The sequence below is a fragment of the Tachyglossus aculeatus genome, unplaced genomic scaffold (genome assembly GCF_015852505.1).
Source record: "Tachyglossus aculeatus isolate mTacAcu1 unplaced genomic scaffold, mTacAcu1.pri scaffold_129_arrow_ctg1, whole genome shotgun sequence".
NCBI classification, from domain to species: Eukaryota; Metazoa; Chordata; class Mammalia; order Monotremata; family Tachyglossidae; genus Tachyglossus; species Tachyglossus aculeatus.
This window is the reverse complement of record NW_024044857.1, coordinates 320,089-327,280: the sequence shown is the minus strand read 5'-3', so window position 1 is coordinate 327,280 and position 7,192 is coordinate 320,089. Positions and strand designations below refer to the sequence as shown.

Here is a 7,192-nt window from a genome sequence, read left to right as displayed (position 1 = left end):
TTCTAGATTGTAAGCTCATTGTGGGCAGGGAATGTGTCTGTTCATTGTTATATTGTACTCTCTCAATTGCTTAGAACAGTGCTCTGCATAAAGTAAGTGCTTAATAAATGTGAGTGACTGACTGATTGACTGCCCACAGTAAGTGCTCAAAAAATACCACTGATGATGATAAAGATGCAGAGCACTGTATTGACAACCTGGGAGAGTACAATGCTATGGATTTAGTAGACACAATCTCTTCCCACAAGGAACTTCCAGTCTAGAGGGAGCTTACAATAACTTGTTATTATTAATAATGATAACAATTGTAATAACAATAAAAGTATTTGCTTAGCTCCTACTATATATCAAGCACTGTACTACGTGCAGGGGCACGTACATGTTCATCAGGTTGGCTCCAGACCCTGTTCCACATGGGGCTCACAGTCCAAGTAGGAGAGAGAACAGGTTGTTAATACCCATTTTACAGAGGAAGAAGCTGAGGCCCAGAGAAGTGAAGTGACTTTCCCAATGTCACACAACAAGTAGGGTGACAACAATATCACCCCCTTCTAGACTGTGAGCCCGATGTTGGGTAGGGACCGTCTCTATATGTTGCCCACTTGTACTTCCGAAGCACTTAGTACAGTGCTCTGCACACAGTAAGCGCTCAAAAAATACGATTAAATGATTGAAGGAAGGAAGGAAGGAAGGAAATGGCACAGCTGGAAGTAGAACCCAGGTCCTCTGACTCCAAAGCTCCCTCTCCCGCTCCTCTCCACTGCCTCTCACTTCCTGACTCAAGCTGGGATGTATGAGCTCTCTGCTGGGTTTGCCTTTTTAACGTTTCTTGTTGGCTGTCTGGTTATGCCTGATTCTTTGGGTACATTTTGCCTAGAGGAGGCGTTCTTGTTTGATGTAAAGGTGGATGGGCCACCACTGGAGTTTTTTGAGGAGCAAGGTGACATACAAGTTTCAGAGGGATCAGCTTGATCAGGTTGGACATAGTCCCTGTCCCACAACGAGCTCCCAGTGTTAATCCCCATTTTACAGATGATGGAATAAGGCACAGAGAAGTTGTGACTCACCCAAAATCTCGCATACAGCTATGTAGCAGAGCTGGGATTAGAACCCAGATGATTCTTACTCCCAGGCCAGTGCTCTGTCCACTATGCCACACTGCATCTCGGAGGGAATGGATCCCCCACTACAGGACCTTCTCCAGGGCACACTTCACATCCCTGTTCCTCAGCGTGTAGATGAAGGGATTCAGGGCGAGTTAAACTGTGGTGTAGAACACGGACACCAGCAGGTCCACAGCTGAGGAGGGAATCTGAGGGAGGCTTAAGATAGGCAATGGAAGCCGTAGAGAGGAAAACAGTGACGATGGTAAGATGAGGCAAGCAGGTGGAGAAGGCCTTAGCCCCGCCCTCGGTGGCCGGCATCCTCAGCACGGCCCAGAAGATGCAGATGTACGAGGTGACAATGGAGACAAAGGAGAATAAAGCACAAACAAAGCCAGAGGCCAAACTGAAATAAAAAACCACGTGAATCTCGGGAACATGAGACCGTCAGCAAGGAGGGGACGTCAAAGAAGAACTGCAGAACTCCGGGGGACCAACAGAAGGGCAGGGAGAATGACTCCGTCATGTACATTACCCCAAATATACCCCTGCCAAGCCAGGAGGCGGTGGCCATTTTTACACAGGTCTCTTGGTTCATGGTGACATTATAGCGCAGGGGGTGGCAGCTGGCCACCTAGCGGTCTTAGGACTTTACCATGAGGATGACCAGTTCCGCACCAAGTAACAAAATCACCAAGAAGACCTGAGTTATGCAACCAAGGAAAGAGATGGATTTCGTGTGGGTCAGTGAGTTGTGGAGGGACTTGGGAGCGTTACAGAGATGAGGCAGAGGTCGACAAAGGAGAGATTCCTGTGGAAGAAGTACATGGGGGTGTTGAGGCGTTGGTCGATGGTGGTGACTGCAACGATGAGGAGATTCCCCGTCAGGGCCCCAGGTAGAACAGGAGGAAGAGTTCGGCATGAACCAGTTGCTGCTCCCACACCTCCGAAAACCCCAGGAGGAGGAAAATGGCCACAGTGGTGACGTTGGTCATGTTCAGGGAGAATCTGTGGACTGTTCAAGGAAGCTCAGAGAAGGGGCATAATTTACAAAAAGGAATCTGAAAGAAACAAAAAGCCACTTGTAGTTTCAGCACCCAGCCTTCTTCTGTCTTGGCTTATATTCCCCAAAATCAGCATTCATATTTCACAGGGATCTAGGAAGGCTTTGGAGCTGTAGAAAGGGATCTGAGCTCATAGCCCATTGGTGACCTGCTCGAGAAATATGGTTTTTATGGTCTTTGTTAAGCACTTACTATGTGTCAAACACTGTTCTAAGCACTGGGGTAGATTTAAGCTAATCAGGGTGGACACAGTCACTTCCCACATGGAGCTCACAGTCCAGGTAGGAGGGAGAACAGAAGGGCTGAGGCACAGAGAAGTGAAGTGACTTGCCCAAGGCCACACAACAAACATTTGGCTGAGCCGGGTTTAGAATCCAGGTCAACTGACTCCCAGCTCTGCCCTCTTTCCACTAGGCCATGCTGCTTCTGCATTTCTAAAATGATCATTTTTGTGTGCATCGCTACGTTTCTCTAATAGTGCTCATTTTAGGGAATGTTATGCATGACTGTGGCTTACACAAAAGGTGCATTGGCAAATGGGTGTCTGTAAAGCCATAGAACCATTAGGGATACCTTAAGTCCCACATTCTCACCTGTGTTCTCAAATATAAAACTCTAGGATATCAATCAATCAATGGCATTTATTGAGTGCTTACTTTATGCAGAGCACTGTATTAAGTGCTATGATGAAGAATACAGTATAGAAAAATCTGTTGACATGTTCCCTGTTCACAACGACTTTACAGCCTAAAAGGGGAGCTAGACATTAGCACAGACAAATAATTATTTATTCAGTGCTTCCTCCATAACAAAACACTTAGCCAACAAATGGCGTTGGTGCTGGGTAATCGGGTTGGACACATTGCCTGTCCCACTCAGGGTTCACGATCTAAGAGTTGCAGAAAGCAGGTATTCATTCAATCATATTTACTAAGCACTTACTGGGTGCAAGCACTGTACTAAGTGTGTGAATCTAGTCTCATTTTTAATAATGCAGAAACTCGCCCCCAGAGGTTAAGTGACTCTCCTGAAGTCATATACTATGTCAGTGGCAGGGCTGGGATTGGAATCGACCTGGCTCAGTGGATAGAACACGGGCCTGTCAGTCAGGAGGACTTGGGTTCTAATCCCTGCTCCCCACTTGTCTGCTGTGTGACCTTGAGCAAGTCATTTATCTTCTTTGGGTCTCAGTTCCCTCATCCGTAAAATGGGGATTGTGTCCTCCCTGAATAGCTTGTATCTAATCCAGAGCTAAGTAAAATGCTTGGCACACAGTGAGAATTTAACAAATACCATTAAAAAAAACCAAGTCCTGGGTCTTTTCTACTACAGTGCTCTGCCTCCCTTCCATATACATGCACAAACCTAAACTCATATGCACACAAAAATTCACTGATATAATCTTGTGTGAATACAGATAAACACTCACAGTTGCATACTTCTACATTTCCTCCTCTGCTCACAATCCTGCATGTATGCACACATAACGCCAACTGATACAGACATTGCTTTGAACACATGATCTCAGGGATGCATTAACTCATGGGTAAACACCTCTTATTAATCATTTGGGAAAGTACAATACAACAATACGTCTACATACTTGTTCTCATACAAATAAAACTATCATGGTTCCATGCCCTTCTAGATTCTCCCTTCTGTGTCTGGGAATTTCCATTCTCTGAGAGTGAGTTGGGGAAGACATATCCATTTCCTTCTGTCTAGGCTTGCACCCTGTCCCAACCTAATACCCCCTAAGAGATAGGCTCAGATGATTGTCGACTCAGCCTGCTGCTGCCGGGTTTACCAAGAGAAAACTGAATGAAAGATAGGATCCTAGTTTAGGGCAGTAATCTCCTCCATAAGAAAATTGGTGAACACATATTCACCTCGAAGAAGCTGTCTGAGATTTTCCTCAGGGGAGATCTCTCTCTTACAGATAGCATGAGCTAATGGTAAGGCTACAGGACCTGGGTTGTGCTACCAGCTCCGCCATTGGCAGTCCTTGGGCACCTAACTGCACCTTTCTGGGCCTTGGTTTCCTTCTCCATAAAATGGGGATACAGCCCCTGCTATCCTATCACTTGGCTCTTCAGTGGCAGAAGGTCTGTTCTCTTCATCCTGTATCTGCCCCCACCCATTGGCTCATAGTAAGCCCTTAAAAAATACCCCAAACAGAAATATCACTTTGAGGTGAGGGATTTGGGCAGATTCATTTTCTCATCTATTTTCGCCACTCAGACTTGCTGGAAAAGTCTAGGGTCAGGGGTTTCTGCTGGTTCTGGATTCTCACTTCTCCTTTTCTCCTCTTGCATGTTCGTGGCTGTGACAGGAAAGTCTTTGTGAGGTAACCTGTTCTCAATGGTCCCCTGATGACCTCAGAGTCCCCTTAAATCAGCCGCTGTTCTGGGCAGGATGGGGGAGGGGGATTCCCCGGGAAGATTAGCCCTGAGCTCTGCCTGAGAGGCCTCGTTACCTGGAAAACCCCGGAGCCAGTTGGAGACATCATCCCTGAGGTTCAGCAGCATTCAGACTGTGCCACAAGTGTTACCGTTCAGACGCATGTGGCTCTGGGGCTTTTTAGGGTAGCTATGACTCTTGACTAAGACTGGACAGTCTGCCTTTTAATCAACAAATGGTATTTATTGATCACTTACTGTGTGCAGAGCACTGTAATAAGCTCTTGGCAGAGTACAGTACAACAGAGCTGGTAAAGATGTTCCCTGCCTACAGCTTGCAGTATAGAAGGGGAGACAGATATTAAAATAAATTAAGGATATGTATGCAAGTGCTCTGGGGCTGAGGGGTGGAGTGAATATCAAGTACTTTAGTGATACAGATCCTAGTGCAAAGTGACGTAGAAAGGGGAGGAAGTAGGGGAAAAGAAGGTGTAGCTAGGAAAGGCCTCTTGGAAAAGACATGATTTTAATAAAGCTTTGTAGTTAGAGAGAGTTCGAAGCAGCATGGTCTAGTGAAAAAAGCACGGGTCTGGGAGTCAGAAGGACCTTGGTTCTAATTCCAGCTCTGCCACGTGGCTGCTGGGTCGCTTAACTTCCCCGGCCTCAGTTCCCTCATCTGTAAATTGGGGATTGTAAGCCCCAAGGGGGACATGGACTCTATCCAATCTGATTAGCTTGTAACTACTCCAGCACTTAGCATAGTGCCTGAAATTCATTCATTCATTCAATCGTATTTATTGAGCACTTACTGTGTGCAGAGCATGGTACTAAGTGCATGGGAAGTACAAGATGGCAACATATAGAGATGGTCCCTACCCAACAAGGGGCTCACAGTCTAGAAGGGGCAGAAAGACAACAAAACAAAACATGTAGACAGCTGTCAAAATCGCCAGAACAAATAGAATTATAGCTATACTCACATTATTAACAAAATTAATAGAATAATAAATATGTACAAGTAAAATGAATAGAGTAATAAATCTTTAAAAATATACACAAGTGCTATGGGGAGGGGAAGAAGGCAGGGCAAGGGGAGAAGGGGAGGAGGAGTGGAAAAATGGGTCTCAGTCTGGGAAGGCCTCCTGGAGGAGGCGAGCTCTCAGTAGGGCTTTGAAGGGAAGAAGAAAGCTAACTTGGCGGATGTGTGGAGGGAGGGCATTCCAGGCCAGGAGAAGGACGTGGGACAGGGGTTGAATGCAGGACAGGGGAGAACGAGGCACAGTAAGGAGGTTAGCAGCAGAGGAGCGGAGGGTGAGGGCTGAGCTGTAGAAGGAGAGAAGGGTGGTGAGGTAGGAGCGGCGAGGTGATGGAAAGCCTTGAAGCCGAGAGTGAAGAGTTTTTGCTTGATTCGTAGGTTGACAGGCAGCCATTAGAGATTTTTGAGGAGAGGAGTGACATGCCCAGAGCGTTTCTGTACAAAGATAATCGGGGCAGCAGAGTGAAGTATAGACTGAAGCGGGAGAGACAAGAGGATTGAAGATCAGAGAGGCAACTGATGCAGTAATCCAGTCAGGAGAGGATGAGAGATTGAACCAGCAAGGTAGCAGTTTGGATGGAGAGGAAAGGGTGGATGATGTTGTGGAGGTGAGAACGGCAGGTTTTGGCGACGGATTGGATGTATGGGGTGAATGAGAGAGCGGAGTCGAGGATGACACCAAGGTTGGGGGCTTGTGAGACGGGAAGGATGGTAGTGCTGTCCACAGTGACAGAAAAGTCAGGGAGCGGACAGGGTTTGGGAGGGAAGATAAGGAGTTCAGTCTTGGACTTATTGAGTTTTAGATGGCGGGCAAACATCCAGATGGAGATATCCTGAAGGTAGAAGGAGATACGAGCCTGGAGGGAGGGAGAGAGAGCAGAGACAGAGATGTAGATTTGGGTGTCATCAGCATAGAGATGATAGTTGAAGCCTTGGGAGCGAATGGGTTCACCAAGGGAGTGAGTGTAGACAGGGAACAGAAGGGGACCAAGAACTGACCCTTGAGGAACCCCTACAGTAAGGGAATGGGAGGGGGAGGAGGAGTCCGCAAAGAGACTGAGAATGAACGGCCGGAGAGATAAGAGGAGAACCAGGAGAGGAAGGAGTCTGTGAAGTCAAGGTTGGGTAACGTGTTGAGGAGAAGGGGGTGATCCACAGTGTCGAAGGCAACTGAGAGGTCGAGGAGGATTAGGATAGAGTAGGAGCCATTGGATCTGGCAAGAAGGTGGTCACTGGTGACCTTTGAAAGGGCAGTATCGGTGGAGTGAAGGGGACGTAAGCCAGATTGGAGGGGGTCAAGGAGAGAGTTGGCGTTGAGGAATTCGAGGCAGTGAGTGTAGACGACTCGTTCTAGGAGTTTGGATAGAAATGGTAGAAGGGAGATAGGGCGATAATTAGAATTGGCAGTGGGGTCAAGAGAGGGGTTTTTTTAGGATGAGGGAGACGTGGGCCTGTTTGAAGGCAGAGGGGAAGGAATTCCAATCATCCACTTTCTCATTTCATGTCCACTTTGTTCCCAGGAAACCAAGTAGAAAATGGCCAATGTCTTTATTGTGACAGAATTCCTCCTCCTGGGGTTTCAGAGGTCCG

General features: G+C 47.1%; 1 pseudogene; it reads right to left on the bottom strand.

Annotated features, from left to right (window-relative positions):
- Positions 1 to 1,258: 1,258 nt before the first annotated feature.
- LOC119922864 overlaps positions 1,259 to 7,192 on the bottom strand; it is a 9,970-nt pseudogene continuing 4,036 nt past the window's right edge.